We start from the raw sequence: 18941 nt of genomic DNA on the forward strand, positions 1-18941 counted from the left end.
TGTTGCTGTAGTGAATGAGGCCTTTACTTCAGTGTATTTTCTGATTATTATTTGCAAATGTGAAAATTACTTATGTTCTACTTTACTGGATTTTTTTTATTATTTGTAGTAGTTTTTGGTTGATTATCTTGCATTTTCCATGTGTATAGTCACATCATGTGCAAAGAGTAATAGACCCCCTCCTTTGCAATTTCTGTACTTCTGAACTCTTTTCAGTCTTTTCCCATTGTGTTGGTAGTATCTCTAGAATAATATTAATAACAATCTTGGTAGTAGACAGACTTTTCCTAATTTCAATGAAAATGCTCCTGCTATTTCCTCATTAAGCATTATGTTTGTTTTGGGGATATAAAGAAGAATCTATCCCTATTTTTTAGAGGATTTTAAAATCAAGGATGGTTTGTTGAACATTATCAAAACTTTCTTAGTATCTGTGAAAATTATATCCTTATATTGAACTATTTTTGTATTTTTAAAATAATCTTACTCGATTGTAACATGTTGTCTTTAATGTATTCCTATTTTTTGTTTTTGCTATATGTTACTTAGTGTACTTAGGCAGTATTTGTATGATCCCTTTCTCTTGAAGGTAGACATATATTTCATATATTATATATGAAATATAATAGAGTATATCACTCCCATGACTATGTTATGTGGCAAAGACTAAGGGATTTTGTTGATGTAATTAAGTCCCTAATCTGTTGACTTTTGACTTGATGAAAGGGAGATTACTTTGGATAAGCCTTACCTGATCAGGTAAAGGCTTTAAAAGAGAGTTTAGGGCTTTCTCTGAAGTCAGAGCTTTCCTGCTGCCTTTGAAGATGTCAACTCTTTTGAGTTTACAGCCACAAAGGAATGAATTCTGCCAACAACCATGTGAGCTTGAAAAAGGATGTGATCCCCAGACGAGAGTGCAGCCTGACTGGCACCTTGGTTGTTACCTTGTGAGACGCTGAAGACCCAGCTAAGCTGTGTTCAGGCTCCTAAGCAATGGAAACTGTGAGATAATAACTGTACATTGTTTTAAGCTGCTGTATTTGTGGTAATTTATCTCATAGCAGTTGACAACTAACACTCAGTATTTTTGCATAAATACTCAGAAGTAAGAGTGGTCTGTAATTTCCTTCCTCATCAGATTTGGATATTAATGTTATACCTACTTTATAGAAATAACTTGAAAGTCTTTTTCATTTTCAGTCCCTTGAAATAGCTTCGAAAAGCATTCTGGAATTAAGCATTAGACTTCTTAAAGGCTTGGTAACACTTCCTTGTGAAATCTGGGACTGATTTTTTTTTTTTTTTGATAGAAGTGTTCTTTAAAAACGATCATATTTTAATCTTCTTCTTATTTTATTTATTTTGATAAATTATATAACTCCTCACAAGTGATACATTTCATATAGGTTTTCAAAATTGCTTACATAGGGTTAAACAAAAAAAATAATTTTTTTTTTTTTTTTGGCCAAGCAGCTTGTCCCTTGTGGCTCAGCTGATAAAGAATCTGCCTGCAATGTGGGAGACCTGGGTTAGATCCCTGGGTTGGGAAGATCCCCTGGAGAAAGAAAAGGCTACCCACTCCAGTATTCTGGCCTAGAGAATTCCATGGACTGTATAGTCCATGGGATCGCAAAGATTTGGACATGACTGAGCCACTTTCACTAATCACTGCAGATGATGACAGCTGCCATGAAATTAAAAGATGCTTGCTCCTTGGAAGAAAAGTTATAAACAACCTAGACAGTATATTAAAAAGCAGAGACATTACTTTGCCAACAAAGGTCCATCTAGTCAAAGCTATGGTTTTTCCAGTAGTCATGTATGGATATGAGAGTTGGATTATAGAGAAAGCTGAGCGCCGAAGAGTTGATGCTTTTGAACTGTGGTGTTGGAGAAGACTCTTGAGAGTCCCTTGGACTGCAAGGACATCCAACCATCCATCCTAAAGGAAATCAGTCCTGAATATTCATTGGAAGGACTGATGCTGAAGCTGAAACTCCAATACTTTGGGCACCTGATGCGAAGGACTGACTCAATGGAAAAGACCCCGATACTGGGAAAGATTGAAGGCAGGAGGAGAAGGGGATGACAGAGGATGAGATGGTTGGATGGCATCACCGACTCAATGGACATGAGTTTGCGTAAACTCCAGGAGTTGGTGATGGACAGGGAGGCCTGGTATGCTGCAATTCATGGCATCGCAAAGAATCAGACATGACTGAGCGACTGAACTGAACTGAACTGTGGGATCTTAGTTCCTGACCTGGGATTGAACCTGGGCCCTGAGCGACTGAACTGAACTGAACTGTGGGATCTTAGTTCCCTGACCTGGGATTGAACCTGGGCCCTCGGCAGTGAAAGCATGGAGTCCTAACCACTGGACTACCAGGGAATTCCCAACAAAGTAATTTTTAAGTGATTCTCTAAACTTTTTTTTTTTGTTTCCATGGTTATTTCTTATTTTTGTGTATTTGTGCTTTCTTGCATCTTCATTAAGTTAGGATGTTTTCCCACACACTCACCTTTTCTGTCTTGGTTCTTTTTGTTTTCTAACTTATTAATTTCAGCTTTTCCTTTTTATTTTTAATATTCCTTCTCCTGTTTTTGTGCCATCTCTTCTTTGATTTCTTGCATTTCTGCTATGAAGACTTTCTTAATTGAAGTAATTGATTGTTTTTTTGTTGTTGTTGTTTATAGTTAACTTTCGGTTAGATTTTTAAAATCTGTTTCTTGTCTGGTTCTTCCTCTTTTAATTTTTGCTCTTTCTTTCCACCTTTCTTCTTATAGTATCTTTGTAATAATAATGTGCCAGACCGTTTTTTTATGGCTCTTTATTCAATAAATGAGTTGGATTTTTCTGGCCCAGCAGTTTGTAAGAGATTTGTTCTGTGAGTGTATTGTGTGGGCATTTTCTGAGATCTGCCACCTCTAGGTCATTCCTCTTTTCTCCCTTTATCTTCTCTGTACTTCTATCCACACAAGCTTCTGACCAGTTGCCTTCTGCCTGGTGGTTTCCAGCGTTCTCATCTCTTGTGGTGTGTAAAGGATGTAGGTTGCTCACTTCAGGATAAGCCCTTTACCCACAGGAAATGTAGTTTTACTAATATTTTCTGAGATCTGTCACCTCTGGCCTCTTTCTGTTCACTTAATCCCCATGGTATCTACTTGATCCCCGTGCGGCTTCTGTGATGCCTCTGGCAGCACTTAGGCATTTTTGACTTATCTGACTGAGTACAGAAATCTGTCACTCAGCTTTCCTGAAAATGGAGTTTACAGGTTTTAAATCCTCCATATATCTTACAGTTTTTGAAAGATATCTTAAAGAAGAGAGAAATTGCTCTCACCAACCCCTCTTTACCACAAGCCTTGACCTTTTATTAACCCTACATACTAGATATTTTCGTTATCACTGTACAAAATGTTTGCTCAGATTTGCCTACATCTTTTTTTTTTTTCAATGCCTTCCACTCTTTCTTGCATCTTCTCATTGGGATCTTTTTCCCTCTGCTGTAATTATGTACTTTAGAAATTCCTTCAGAGAAGGCTAGTTGGTATTTGTTTATCTGAAAATATCTGTAGTTCATGGTTTTTCTTGAAAGATAATTTTCTGGTTATCAGGTCAGGCTGAGAGCTGTTTTTCTCTTGGCACTTTGGGCACTGCGCCAATAGTCTAAATTCACTGTTGCTGTTGAAAAGTCCGCTATTAGTCATTTTGTTGTTCCTTTGTAAGTCATCTGCCTGTTCTCTTGAGTTGCTTTTGAAGCCTACTCCTTGTCTTTGATGTTCTGAGTTTTACTATATTGTCCTTAGATGTGGTTCTTTTTTATTTATCTTGCTTGGTATACATTCTACATTCTGTATCAGAGGATTCAAGTCTGAAAAACTCTCATTAATTGCTTTTCCAAACATTGCTTCTCTCCAGTCTCTTCTTCTGTGACTGATTAAATTACATTAGATCATCTTGTCCTATCCCCCATATCCTTTTAAGCCCTCTTTCAGGGCTTTTCAGCTTCTTATCTCTCTGTGTTCCAATTTGGGTCTTGTTTTTCACTCATAGTATGATGGCATTTTTATTTCTTTAAGCAATTCATACATTTCAAAAGACTATGTCAAGTGAAAGATGCCAGACACAAAGAGGTGTGTAGCGTCCAAGTCCATATTAAAGACATTCTGTAAAAGGCAAAAGCCATGGGGTCAAAATTCAGATCAGTGTTTGCCAAAGACTCGGAGTTAGGGGAGCAAATTGACTTCTAAGGGGCATGAGGGAATTTTGGAGGTAAAAGGAATATTTTATGTCTTAATTGTGGTGGTGGTTATATGACTATACTCCTGTCAAAATTCGTTGAACTGCACATCTTAAAAGGATAAATTTCAGTATAGTAAATTATACCTCAATAAACCTGGTTTTTAAAAATTGTATCGGATCAAATCAGATCAGATCAGTTGCTCAGTCATGTCCGACTCTTTGCGACCCCATGAATCGCAGCACGCCAGGCCTCCCTGTCCATCACCAACTCCCGGAGTTCACCCAGACTTACGTCCATTGAATCAGTGATGCCATCCAGCCATCTCATCCTCTGTTGTCCCCTTCTCCTCTTGCCCCCAATCCCTCCCAGCATGAGAGTCTTTTCCAATGAGTCAACTCTTCGCATGAGGTGGCCAAAGTACTGGAGTTTTAGCTTTAGCATCATTCCTTCCAAAGAAATCCCAGGGCTGATCTCCTTCAGAATGGACTGGTTGGATCTCCTTGCAGTCCAAGGGACTCTCAAGAGTCTTCTCCAACACCACAGTTCAAAAGCATCAATTCTTCAGTGCTCAGCTTTCTTTATAGTTCAACTCTCACATCCATACATGACTACTGGAAAAACCAGAGCTTTGACTAGATGGACCTATGTTGGCAAAGTAATGTCTCTGCTTTTTAATATGCTGTCTAGGTTGCTCATAACTTTTCTTCCAAGGAGTAAGCGTCTTTTAATTTCATGGCTGCAGTCACCATCTGCAGTGATTTTGGAGCCCAGAAAAATAAAGTCTGACACTGTTTCCATTGTTTCCCCATCTATTTCCCATGAAGTGATGGGACCGGATGCCATGATCTTTGTTTTCTGAATGTTGAGCTTTAAGCCAACTTTTTCACTCTCCACTTTCACTTTCATCAAGAGGCTTTTGAGTTCCTCTTCACTTTCTGCCATAAGGGTGGTGTCATCTGCATATCTGAGGTTATTGATATTTCTCCCGGCAATCTTGATTCCAGCTTGTGTTTCTTCCAGTCCAGCGTTTCTCATGATGTACTCTGCATATAAGTTAAATAAACAAGGTGACAATATACAGCCTTGACGAACTCCTTTTCCTATTTGGAACCAGTCTGTTGTTGCATGTCCAGTTCTAACTGTTGATTCCTGACCTGCATACAGCTTTCTCAAGAGGCAGATCAGGTGGTCTGGTATTCCCATCTCTTTCAGAATTTTCCACAGTTTATTGTGATCCACACAGTCAAAGGCTTTGGCATAGTCAATAAAGCAGAAATAGATGTTTTTCCAGAACTCTCTTGCTTTTTCCATGATCCAGCAGATGTGGGCAAATTGATCTCTGGTTCCTTTGCCTTTTCTAAAACCAGCTTGAACATCAGGAAGTTCACGGTTCACATATTGCTGAAGCCTGGCTTGGAGAATTTTGAGCATTACTTTACTAGCGTGTGAGATGAGTGCCATTGTGCGGTAGTTTGAGCATTCTTTGGCATTGCCTTTCTTTGGGATTGGAATGAAAGCTGACCTTTTCCAGTCCTGTGGCCACTGCTGAGTTTTCCAAATTTGCTGGCATATTGAGTACAGCACTTTCACAGCATCATCTTTCAGGATTTGGAATAGCTCAACTGGAATTCCATCACCTCCACTAGCTTCGTTCGTAGTGATGCTTTCTAAGGCCCACTTGACTTCACATTCCAGGATGTCTGGCTCTAGGTCAGTGATCATACCATCGTGATTATCTGGGTCATGAAGATCTTTTTTGTACAGTTCTTCTGTGTATTCTTGCCACCTCTTCTTCATATCTTCTGCTTCTGTTAGGTCCATACCATTTCTGTCCTTTATCGAGCCCATCTTTGGTCCTTTATTGAGCCCATCTTTGCATGAAATGTTCCTTTGGTATCTCTGATTTTCTTGAAGAGATCCCTAGTCTTTCCCATTCTGTTGTTTTCCTCTATTTCTTTGCATTGATTGCTGAAGAAGGCTTTCTTATCTCTTCTTGCTATTCTTTGGAACTCTGCATTCAGATGTTTATATCTTTCTTTTTCTCCTTTGCTTTTCACTTCTCTTCTTTTCACAGCTATTTGTAAGGCCTCCCCAGACAGCCATTTTGCTTTTTTGCATTTCTTTTCCATGGGGATGGTCTTGATCCCTGTCTCCTGTACAATGTCACAAACCTCAGTCCATAGTTCATCAGGCACTCTATCGATCACATCTAGGCCCTTAAGTCTATTTCTCACTTCTACTGTATAATTATAAGGGATTTGGTTTAGGTCATACCTGAATGGTCTAGTGGTTTTCCCTACTTTCTTCAATTTAAGTCTAAATTTGGCAATAAGGAGTTCATGGTCTGAGCCACAGTCAGCTCCTGGTCTTGTTTTTGCTGACTGTATAGAGCTTCTCCATCTTTGGCTGCAAAGAATAGAATCAATCTGATTTCTGTGTGGACCATCTGGTGATGTCCATGTGTAAACTCTTCTCTTGTGTTGTTGGAAGAGGGTGTTTGCTACGACCAGTGCATTTTCTTGGCAAAACTCTATTAGTCTTTGCCCTGCTTCATTCCGTATTCCAAGGCCAAATTTGCCTGTTACTCCAGGTGTTTCTTGACTTCCTACCTTTGCATTCCAGTCCCCTATAATGAAAAGGACATCTTTTTTGGGTGTTCTAAAAGGTCTTGTAGGTCTTCATAGAACCGTTCAACTTCAGCTTCTTCAGCGTTACTGGTTGGGGCATAGACTTGGATTACTGTGATATTGAATGGTTTGCCTTGGAAACGAACAGAGATCATTCTGTCGTTTTTGAGATTGCATCCAAGTACTGCATTTCGAACTCTTTTGTTGACCATGATGGCTACTTCATTTCTTCTGAGGGATTCCTGCCCGCAGTAGTAGGTATAATGGCCATCTGAGTTAAATTCACCCATTGCAGTCCATTTGAGTTCGCTGATTCCTAGAATGTCGACATTCACTCTTGCCATCTCTTGTTTGACCACTTCCAATTTGCCTTGATTCATGGACCTGACATTCCAGGTTCCTATGCAATATTGCTCTTTACAGCATCAGACCTTGCTTCTATTACCAGTCACATCCACAGCTGGGTATTCTTTTTGCTTTGGCTCCATCCCTTCATTCTTTCTGGAGTTATTTCTCCACTAATCTCCAGTAGCATATTGGGCACCTACTGACCTGGGGAGTTTCTCTTTCAGTATCCTATCATTTTGCCTTTTCATACTGCTCATGGGGTTCTCAAGGCAAGAATACTGAAGTGGTTTGCCATTCCCTTCTCCAGTGGACCACATTCTGTCAGATCTCTCCACCATGACCCACCCGTCTTAAGGGGCCCTATGGGCATGGCTTAGTTTCATTGAGTTAGACAAGGCTGTGGTCCTAGTGTGATTAGATTGACTAGTTTTCTGTCAGTATGGTTTCAGTGTGTCTGCCCTCTGATGCTCTCTTGCAACACCTACCGTCTTACTTGGGTTTCTCTTACCTTGGGTGTGGGGTATCTCTTCACAGCTGCTGCAGCAAAGTGCAGCCATTGCTCCTTACCTTGGACGAGAGGTATCTCCTCACCGCTGCCCTTCCTGACCTTCAACGTGGGATAGCTCCTCTAGGCCCTCCTGCACCCGCACAGTTACTTTCCAAATATAAATAATGGAAATAGAGAAGAGGAAGGAAAAAATTCATTAAAATGTATAAATGTATACACAGCAATGAAAGAAATATGGCTAGAGGTGATGTCTTTATTTTGTAACAGCTTATGAGGATGCAATTGGCATGTATGACTTTCTCCTTCTGTAATTTATGCCACATTTGCTTTGCCCTCACACAGGCACTCAGTGATTTGGGGTTTCATACCAAATTTACCTTCTCAAGGCATCTAGCCCTTGATAATTCTGTCCTGTGTGGGTGTGGTGGTCTTAACATTAGCTTTTTCCACTTGATTTGGTAGTATAAGTCCTGCTCTAGAATGACAGATCGGATTTAAGATTCTCTCATGCCCAACTTTGAAGCTATAACATATTTACTTTGATTGTCAAGATTCTTCAGGATCAGTTCCCCTAGCTAACACAATGACCCCTTTTCCACCTCATTGTGGCATAAAAGCCCCAAATGACCAACACTGGAAACATTGTTTTTTTCCCTTTATAGTATTATAAGGTGTTGGAGAAGACTCTTGAGAGTCCCTTGGACAGGAAGGAGATCCAACCAGTCCCTCCTAAAGGAGATCAATCCTGAATATTCATTGGAAAGACTGATTCTGAAGCTGAAACTCCCAATATTTGGCCACCTGATGCGAAGAACTGACTCATTTGAAAAGACCCCGATGCTGGGAAAGACTGAAGGTGGGAGGAGAAGGGGACAACAGAGGATGAGATGGCTGGATAGCATCACCGACTCAGTGGACATGAGTTTGAGTAGGCTATGGGAATTGGTGATGGACAGGGAAGCGTGGTGTGCTGCAGTCCATGGAGTCGCAAAGAGTCGGACACAACTGAGCAACTGAACTGAACTGAGTAGTATAAGCTCTTGTATCCCTAGTCCCAAGTCAGCAGAGTCCCAAGTCACAGAGATAAGGAGCAATTATTTGGTAGGTCATTTCACTTAATATTGAAAGGCTATCCCACCTCCACCTCACAGTTTCCATACCTGCAATTAGAAGAAGCAATGTGTGCTGATACATTGCTTTATGATTTCAAACATATAGTACATCCTGCAGGCCAGCACCCAACCTCATGAGGTGTTGTCTCAGTTGGAGACTCGCCTAGATCCTCAGTAGGCCACTCTGCTGCGCTGTACAGCAAGCTGCTGGTCTAGGCATGGAGAGAGTATGAGATACCACTGCATACCCATTAGGATGGCCACTGTCATAAAATCAGAAAGCAACAAGTGTTGGTAAGGATGTGAAGAGAATGGAACCCTTTTGCACTGTTGGTGGCAATGTAAAATGGTATAGCCTCTGTGGAAAACATTATGGTAATTTCTCAAAAAATAAATTACCATATGAGTCAGCAATTCCACATCTGGGTATATACCCAAAATAATTGAAAACAGGATCCCTAACTGATATTTGTGTACCCATATAAGCATAGCAGTATTATTCACAATAGCCAAAACATGGAAGCAACCCAAGTGTCCATCAGTAGATGAACAGATACAAAAACGTGGTATACACATATTATTCAGACTTGAATTCTGCAATATGGTATAATATGGAAGAACCTTGAGGACGTTATGGTGAGTGAAAAAAAGCCAGTCCCCAAAAGATGGATATATGATTCCACTTATATGAAGTACTTAGAATAATCAAAATCATAGGGAAATGGACAGTTACCATTTAGTATGTATCTTACCACAATTAAAAAATAACCTAAGGGACTTCCCTGGTGGTCCAGTGGTTGAGAATTCACCTTCTAAATGCAGGGGTTGCTGGTTCAATCCCTGGTTTGGGGAATTAAGATCCTATATCCATGGGGCAACTAAGCCCATGTGTTGCAACTACAAGCCCATGTACCCCCTCCATAGACCCAAAGCAGTCAAATAAATATATATTTTATGAAAACTGGGGAGAAAAGTAGCAATAGAAAAATATCAGTATTAATCCCACACAAAATTATTATAATGAATCTTACGTGGCCTTATGTAGCACGATAATACAGCCAGTGCTCTCTGAGATTTGAACAAATGGTTGAGGGAAATGCCAACTAATAATATAGATGAGAAATGTTTACCAGAACACCTGATTAGCCAATAATGAAGCAAAACAAACAAAAGAAGCAAAAATTAAAGGCATAGCGAGTGTGTTGCCTTCAGTAACCTGGCTGCTGAGCAGGTATGAGACCGAGTCCATCACATCCTGCTCACGTTCAGCTGTGATTATCTTGCTGCTGCTGCTGCTGCTAAGTCGCTTCAGTTGTGTCCGACTCTGTGCGACCCCATAGACGGCAACCCACCAGGCTCCCCCGTCCCTGGGATTCTCCAGGCAAGAACTCTGGAGTGGGTTGCCATTTCCTTCTCCAATGCATGTAAGGAAAAAGTGAAAGTGAAGTTGCTTAGTTGTGTCTGACTCTTAGCAGCCCCATGGACTGCGGCCTACCAGGCTCCTCTGTCCGTGGGATTTTCCAGGCAAGAGTAGTGGAGTGGGGTGCCATTGCCTTCTCCAGTGATTATCTTGCTTGTAACTTAAATCAGCCACTTGGATTCCTGTATAGGTCAATCGGTAAAGCATCTGCCTGCAATACAGGAGACTTGGGTTCAGTTCCTGGGTTGGAAAGTTCCCCTGGACAAGGAAATGGCAACCCACTCTAGTATTCTTGCCTGGAGAATCCCATGAACAGAGGAGTCTGGCGGGCTACAGTTCACGGGATCACAAAAGTCAGACACAACTTAGCGCTGTCTTCTTTCTTCTTTAGTTAACATTGGGGATCTGGGTCTTTGTTTTCCTCATTCTTTCGGGGACTGAAGTCAAGCATATTTAGACCCTGCTTCTCTGTGAAGGTTTAGAGCAGGCACTGTCTCCATCTGAAGCGGCCTTTCTTGACAGCTATAACCACACACCACGCCACCACCCCCCGTTGCTCTTCCTGCAGCACGTTTTGTCCTGTGTTTTTCTTTAGCGTGTCACTTTTGGTTTTTATGCCTGAGACCTCTGGCTTGCACTCTGTTGTGGGTTAAAATGCGTTCCCCAAAATGATACAGTGAAGTCCTAACCCCTGATAACCTGTGAGCATGACCTTATTTGGAAGAAGATCTTTGCAGATGTAATTAGTGAGATGAGGTCACGCTGGAATAGGGTGGACCCTAAATCCTCTGGTATCCTTATAAGGAAGATGGAGATTTGGAAATATATACACACACAGGGAGGATGGTCACATGAAGACAGAAGCAGAAGCTGGAGTGATGTAGCTATAAGCCAAGGAACGGCAAGGATTGCTGGTAACCACCAGAAGCTAGAAAGAGTCTGGGGAGGAGTCTTCTTCTCCCTAAATTCTTCAGAGGGAGCATGGCTCTGCTAACATCTTGATTTCAGACTTCTGGCCTCCAGGAACCATGAGAAAATGAATCTCTTTATAAAGTCACCGGTTTGTGGAAGTTTCTTACCACACCCCTAGGTAACTGATACACTCTCTTTGCCTAAGCTTAAGTTAAACATGTCAGACAGAAATTATGTGAATGATTTAGTAGTTTATCTTTGTGAAAGCATACTTAATCAGAAACAGCAGTCAGTTATAAAAATTACCTAACAAGTCCATTAAATACATTTCTTACTGTTATTGTTTTCAAATGAAATAAAATATTGAACACATGATTGTTAGAACCTTTAGAAACTCAAATTACTCAATTACAAAAGGAAAAGGCAAATAGGAAGAAATTAATTTGTTTTTCATTTCTGATATAAGAGATTTTGTCAGTTTAAATTCTGTAACTGAAAATTTTTTTCTTACATTTTTCCTTAGTAAGTCTGCAAAGAAAATCAATAAAGAAGGCTGTTAATTAACAAGTGAGCACTGGTTATGAATTTAGATCAAACGGACTGGAATTACAAAGTTTGGGAAGTGTTTGCTCTTTTATGTCCTGAGATTGGTTCTGGAAACTAGCAAATGCTGCCTCCTTATCTTTTGCTTTCTTTCCTTTTAGACCTCTGGCAGTGTTTTGAGGATTAAAGAATGGAGTGATGGTTGTCCGAAAGTCAGAGATCAGAGACACTGGAAAACTGAAAAAGTAGTTGGCTTTTACTGACTCAGGGAGATGATTGCCCAAGAGGGACGAAAACTAGTGTCTGAGAAATAAAGTATTCAGAAATAGGGCTGCTGAAGTAGGGAAAACTAGAAAATAGCCCGGGGACTTCCCTAGTGGCCCAGTGGTTAAGACTTCACCTTCCAGTTGCAGGGGTCTGGGCTTGATTCCTGGTCGGGGAGCTCAGATCCCACATGCCTCGTGGCCAAAAAACCAAAACATAAAACAGAAGCAGTATTGTAATGAATTCAATGAAGACAAAATAGCCCAGAAACTTCTAGGATGCAGTCAGAAGAGGGTTGTACTGTGAAGAAGAATGAAAAAGGCAAGCATTTCAAGTCAGATGAGTATATAATACAGGAGAGAATCTAAGTGACCTTGGATTTGATGATAAGTTTTTAGGTATAACACGAAAAGCAGGGTCATGAAAGCATAGATACATAAGTAGAACTTCGTTAAAACTGAAAACTTACACTCTGCAAAAGACACTGTTGGGAGAGTGAAAAGATAAGTCACAGACTGGGAGAAAATATTTGCAAAACACATATCTGGTAGAAGACATGTATCCAAAATATACAAAGAACCCTTAACAGCAAGAAAACAATTTTTTTTTTTTTTTTTGGCTTGTGCTACATGGCTTGCCAGATCTTAGTTCCTGATCAGGGATTGAACCTGGGCGTTCGGCAGTGAAAGCACAGAGTCCTAACCACTGGACCACCAGAGAATTCCCCAAACAATCTAATCTTTTAAATGGGAAAAAATCTGAATAGACACCTTGCCAAAGAAGATGGCCAGATGGGAAATAAGCACATGAAAACATGGTCTACATAATATGTCTTTAGGGAATTACAAATTAAAACAACAATGTGATACCACTACATAACTATTGGGTTGGCTAAAATCCAAAATATTGACAGCACTAAAGGCAGATAAGGATGTGAAGCAACAGGAACTCAGTCTTGGCTGGTAGGAATGCAGCATGATGCAGCCACTTCGGAAAACAATTTGAAAGTTTCTTATGAGGTTGAACAAAGGCTTACCATGCAATCCAGCAGTTGTGCTCTTAGGCATTTACTGAACTGAGTTAAAAACATGTGCTCGCAGAAAAACCTGCACACAAACTTACAGCAGCTGTATTCATAACTGCCCAGTACTGGAAGCAACCAGGATATCCTTCAAGAGGCTAACGGATGAACAAATGGTGGCGCATCCAGACAATGGAATGTTGAGTGAGAAAAGTAAGTGTTATCAAGTCACAAAAAGACATGCTGCTGCTGCTAAGTCACTTCAGTCGTGTCCGACTCTGTGCGACCCCACAGACGGCAGCCCACCAGACTCCGCCTTCCCCAGGATTCTCCAGGCAAGAACACTGGAGTGGGTTGCCATTTCCTTCTCCAGTGCATGAAAGTGAAAAGTGAAAGTGAAGTCGCTCAGTCGTGTCTGACTCTTAGCAACCCCATGGACTGCAGCCCACCAGGCTGCTCCATCCATGGGATTTTCCAGGCAAGAGTACAGGAGTGGGTTGCCATTGCCTTATGGCTAAACAAAAAACTAGTGTGAAAAGGCTGCCTACTCTATGAATCCAACTATATGGCGTTCTGGAAAAGGCAAGACTATAGAAACAGTAAAAAAAAAAAACCAAAACTAGCTGCCAGGGCTTCAACAGGCAGGATGTGGGATGGCGTGATTAATAGATGGATTCACTTAGGGCAGTAAAATTATTCTATATGATACTATAATTGTGGCTACATGACATTGTGCGTTTATCAAAGCACGTGGAACTATGCAATGCACAGGCTGAGCGTTAATGTAAACTATGAACTGTAGTTAATGGGAATATATCAGTGCTGGTTCATAGATTGTAACCAGTGTACCACAAGATGTTTATAATAGATATGCACCTATGTGTTGTAACCAGGAAGGATTCACCATGAGAATCTACTAGAAAACACATTAATATATTCATTATGTAAACAGATGCAAAGGGGAAAACATGATATTTTTACAGAAAAGGCATTCAATGCAATTTAAGTCATGCAATTAAAAAAAAAAAAACTAGCAAATTAGGAAAAAAGTTTACTTCCTTAACCTGTTTAAATGTATCCACCAAAATGCAGTAAACATTCATGCTTAATTGCAACATTAAGTATTTTAGTAGCAAACTTCCTTTGAAACAAGGCAAGGTTGCCCACTATCTTATCCTTATGCAGACTAGGTATGACCTTTGCTTTTCCCCACTGTTCGTTATTAGACAAAGAAGCCAAAATAAAAAGAGTGCAAGGAGCATTGCCTTCAGAAGAATATGTGTTCAAACAGATAAACCAAAAGTTTAGAACAAGCATAATAGACATTAAAATAGCTAAGGAAGGGTATTAGTGATATGAAACACACAAAAAATGAAATAGATATATTGGGTATGTTCTGTCAGTATGCAGGCCCTTTGAAGCTCTGTTATTAGGCACAGACACATTTACGTGTCACATAAATGTTACATAATCTTAACCGTTTAAGATGGTTGTGTCTTTCTGATGAAAACTGACCCTTTCGTTTTATGAATGTCCCTCTTTGTCTCTGATAGCTTTGTCCTGAAATCTTCTTGATTTGATCTGCTCTGGCCACTCATGCTGGCTTGTGTACTGTTTTCATAGTCTATGATTTTTTATCCTTTTACTTTCAATCGACCTGTGTCTTTCTTTAAAGTACTTCTCATGTAGATAGCAAGTTGTTGGGTCTTTTCTACCCTTTTTGATAATCTCTGCCTTTGATTTGTAGTGTTTAGGTTATTTACATTAATGTAACCATAAATATGGTTGGATTTAGGTCTACTATTTGTTACTTCTGTTTTTTCTATCTACTTTTTTCTTGCCTTTGTTTGGCTTAATTGAATGTTTTACTCATTTTGTTTTAATTCTTATTTTGCCTTAGTTTTTAGTGGCTCTTCTGGGGATTATAATATGCATCCTAAATTTATCATAGTCTACTTGGATTTTATATTATATCATGTCACATTAAATATGAGAATCTTAAAACAGTAAAGTTCCTTCCCCAACTTATCTTTTGTGCTGTTGTCTTCATATTTATTAAATGGACGTATTATAAACTTTGCAATGTAGTGGTATATTCTTCACTTTAAGTATTCCTGTCTCTTTTAAAGAAACTCTGAGAAAGAATGTACGGTTGACTTTTGAGCAATACAGGAGTTAGGGGTACAGATCCTCTGTGTAGTCAAAACTCTGTGTATAACTTACAGTCAGCCCTCCATCTGTGTGGTTCCTCAGTGTCCAGGACTCTGCCACCATGGTCCTAACCTGCCATGGATCATGTAGTATGACACCTATCTAGTGAATTTTTCATTTATGTTTTTCACTCTAGAATTATCTCTTATTAATAGTTTCTAGTTCTCTGATGAATTTGACCACTTGCTCATTCATTATGAGTGCATTTATTAAGGTTCTTGAACATATATATTATTGCCACTTTGAAAGCTTCACCAACTAATTAAATATCTGAGTTATTTCAGAATTGCTTCCTATTGACTGCTTTCTTCTCTTGCCTGGAAAATCCCATGGACAGAGGAGCCTGGTAGGCTGCAGTCCATGGGGTTGCTAAGAGTTGGACACGACTGAGCGACTTCACTTTGACTTTTCACTTTCATGCATTGGAGAAGGAAATGGCAACCCACTCCAGTGTTCTTGCCTGGAGAATCCCAGGGATGGGGGAGCCTGGTGGGCTGCCGTCTGTGGGGTGGCACAGATTCAGACACGACTGAAGCGACTTAGCAGCAGCAGCAATAGACTGCTTTCTTTTAGCTATGGTTCACATTTCCGTGCTTATTTGCAAGTTCAGCATTAAAAAAAAAAATCTTCTAATACTGAGCATTGTAGCTGATACATTGTAGAAAATCTAGATTCTTTTAGCTTCCTCTAGAGACTATTTTTATCAGGCAGTTAACTTGGCAGGCATAAAATTTCAAATTCTGTGTCCCTTGAGATGGGCAGCCGCTAATATTTCTGCTCAGTTCTTTTAGTTTCCAATTGTCTTTTTCTGGTTGTTTTCTGCTGGGCTCCTTGGAGTATCCCTTGTATATGCACAGGTCAGGAGTCAGCTAAGGGTTTGGTCAAATTTTATATGCATTTTAAAGAAGCCTCTGTGGCTTCTTCCTTTCTTGGATTTCCTTTCTAAACTTGATTCTCTTGACTTGTCAAACCAGTAAGACCAGCAACATCATGCTTGAATTCTGGTCATCCAATGCTAGAATTGTTCTGGGTAGTGCCTTCAGGCAAAAATCCTCATAATCACGTCTTATCCACTGCACCTCCCTTCTATCAGCAGTTAACTCCCAGTTTTTCTTCCTTTTTTTGTTCTCTCCATGCCCTTCAAATAATTGTATTCTTTTATTTTACCCAGCGTCCATATTTATTATAATACAATACAGGATACTCCGCAACTACTGGAAGTAGAATCTCCAGCTTCTTTTGATGTTGTTAATTAATTGCCTTCCCAAATGCTAGTGGTAAAGAACCTGCCTGCCAATGCAGGAGACATAAGAGATGCGAGTTCTGTTCCTGGGTTCGGAAGATCCCTTGGAGAAGAGAATGGCAACCCACTCCAGTATTTTTGCCTGGGGAATCCCATGGACAGAGGAGCCTGGTAGGCTACAGTCCACGGGGTCACAAAGAGAGGAACACGACTGAAGCAAGTTAGCACGCACGTTAATTAATTAATTGAATTTTGGCCGTGCTGGGTCTTTGTTGCTGTGCACGGGCTTTCTCTCGAGTTGCGGTGAGTGGGGGCTGCTTTTCGTTGCAGTGCACAGGCTGCTCAGTGTGGTGGCTTCTTGTCGCAGAGTGCAGGCTCTGGGCGTGCAAGCCTCAGTAGTTGTGGCACGCGGGCTCAGTGTTTGTGACTCGCGGGAGCGGTCGCACGCAGGCTTCAGCAGTTGTGGTGCACAGGCTTTGCTGTTCCACAGCATGTGGGACCTTCCCGGACCAGGGACTGAACCCCTGCCCCTGTATAGGCAGGCGGATTCCTATCCAATGTACCATCAGGGAAGTCCAGAACCTCCAACTTTTGTTAAGATGTCTGAAATTTAAAGGAAAGATCCAAGGTAGATGTATACATTTGGTATTCACTGACATATAGATAGTATTTAAAGCCGTGAGAATAGATGAGACCATTAAGAGGTGAGCATAAATGTAAAAGGGAAACGAGTAGAAAGAGGTTTTTAAAAAAAAAAAAAAATCCTCATTAAATTTAAAGTAATAACAGATGCTATTTATTGAGCTGTGTGCAGAAGACTTTCTGTGTATCTCATTGACTTCATCCAACAGTATCGCCAGGCAAGAAATTAAGGCTCAGAGGGAAGTGGTTTGCACGGGGTCACATAGGAGGTGGCAGCAAAGAAGAGCGACTAGTGAAGGAGACTATTGAGAAGGAGCAAACCATGTGGTAGGAGAAAAACCCTGGGTATATTTTTTAAACTCTCACAGTCCCAGTTTCCGCATCTGTAAAATGGGACTAGCAATGACCCTGTCGTTAGAGGATTAGAAACAATGTATGCCAAGAACCCGAAACAGTCACCTAGGAAGCATGCAACTAGAGGATAGCTGTAATGCCCATGAATGTTTAATTTGTTGTTTAGCTTTACTATTGGAGAAGGCGATGGCACCCCACTCCAGTACTCTTGCCTGGAAAATCCCATGGATGGAGGAGCCTGGTAGGCTGCAGTCCATGGGGTCGAGAAGAGTTGGACACGACTGAGCAACTTCACTTTCGCTTTTCACTTTCATGCATTGGAGAAGGAAATGGCAACCCGCTCCGGTGTTCTTGCCTGGAGAATCCCAGGGACGGGGGAGCCTGGTGGGCTGCCGTCTATGGGGTCGTACAGAGTCGGACACGACTGAAGTGACTTAGCAGCAGCAGCAGCAGCTTTACTATTTCACGCAAATAGAATGAAGGTCCCCCAGATTCCTCACCCAGGGGTCAGTGGACATAGGGATGGAAATGACTGAGACGATCAGTAAGGGCAAGAGGAAGAAGGGCCTTCAGGATGCCTGTCTAAAGTGGACTCTGTGGACCAACCAGCATCCAGATGGGAGAAGTGAAAACCGTTTCCACTACCCCTAGGACGCCATGTGTCTGCAGGATTGATGAGTGGACTCTCTGGGTGTGGACAGTACCTCCAGGTCCTTTCAGGGATATAGGCTCAATCCACACAAAAGGAAGAAAACCTACAAATCAAGCCAAAAAATAAAACTTTTATTATTTTTATTTTATTATGCTATATATTTGATTATAACCCAGTGTTTAAAAATAAATATCCATGAATCCACTCTGATATAAATAAATTGCTGAATAAATCTCCCATGCAGGGGAACTCCAAATAATTTCCCTTCTCAAGGAATGGCAAAGTAAAGAGGGAAGAAGTAACCAAACAGTGGAGAAATCTGGCTAATACAACCTTACTTAAGCAATCAAGGTTAACACTGACAGTGATCAATCATTTTGACACTAAATAACTAAACAACAACAAACTCATGATATAATATGATCACATTTTACTCATGGGACCTTTGTCCCCAGAACACATTATCCCAGTCTTACCATGAGAACACATCAGATAAACCCTAACTGAGAGACATTTTACAAAATACCTGACCAGTACTCTTCAAAATTGTTAAAATAACTGAAAATAAGCTAAGTCTGAGAAACTGTCACAGCCGAGAGGAACCTCAGGAGACATGTAGCAAAGTGAATGGGATCCTGGAACAAAAGAGAATAGGTAAAAATTAGGGAAATATAAAAGTATAGATTTTAGTTAATGATATATCGATATTTATTTATTAGTTGTGATAAATGTAGCATACTAATTTTAGATATTAATAATAGGGAAACTGGATATGGAGCGCACAGAAAGAAAAGTGTGTAGTCTTTCAGTCATGTCCAGCTCTTTGCAATCCCATGG

The 18941-nt window shown here is 40.5% G+C and overlaps 1 protein-coding gene across 1 annotated transcript in view; it reads left to right on the forward strand.

The window, feature by feature from the left end:
* LOC138984967 (serine/arginine repetitive matrix protein 1-like) overlaps positions 1–4523 on the forward strand; it is a 31501-nt gene extending 26978 nt beyond the window's left edge. The window contains exons 2-3 of the mRNA XM_070360974.1: positions 849–1002; positions 1474–4523. The gene's annotated coding sequence lies outside the window, so the exon portion shown is untranslated. The remainder of the gene's footprint in view (positions 1–848; positions 1003–1473) is intronic.
* Positions 4524–18941: the final 14418 nt, after the last annotated feature.

This window comes from Bos mutus, chromosome 23 (genome assembly GCF_027580195.1).
Source record: "Bos mutus isolate GX-2022 chromosome 23, NWIPB_WYAK_1.1, whole genome shotgun sequence".
NCBI lineage: Eukaryota > Metazoa > Chordata > Mammalia > Artiodactyla > Bovidae > Bos > Bos mutus.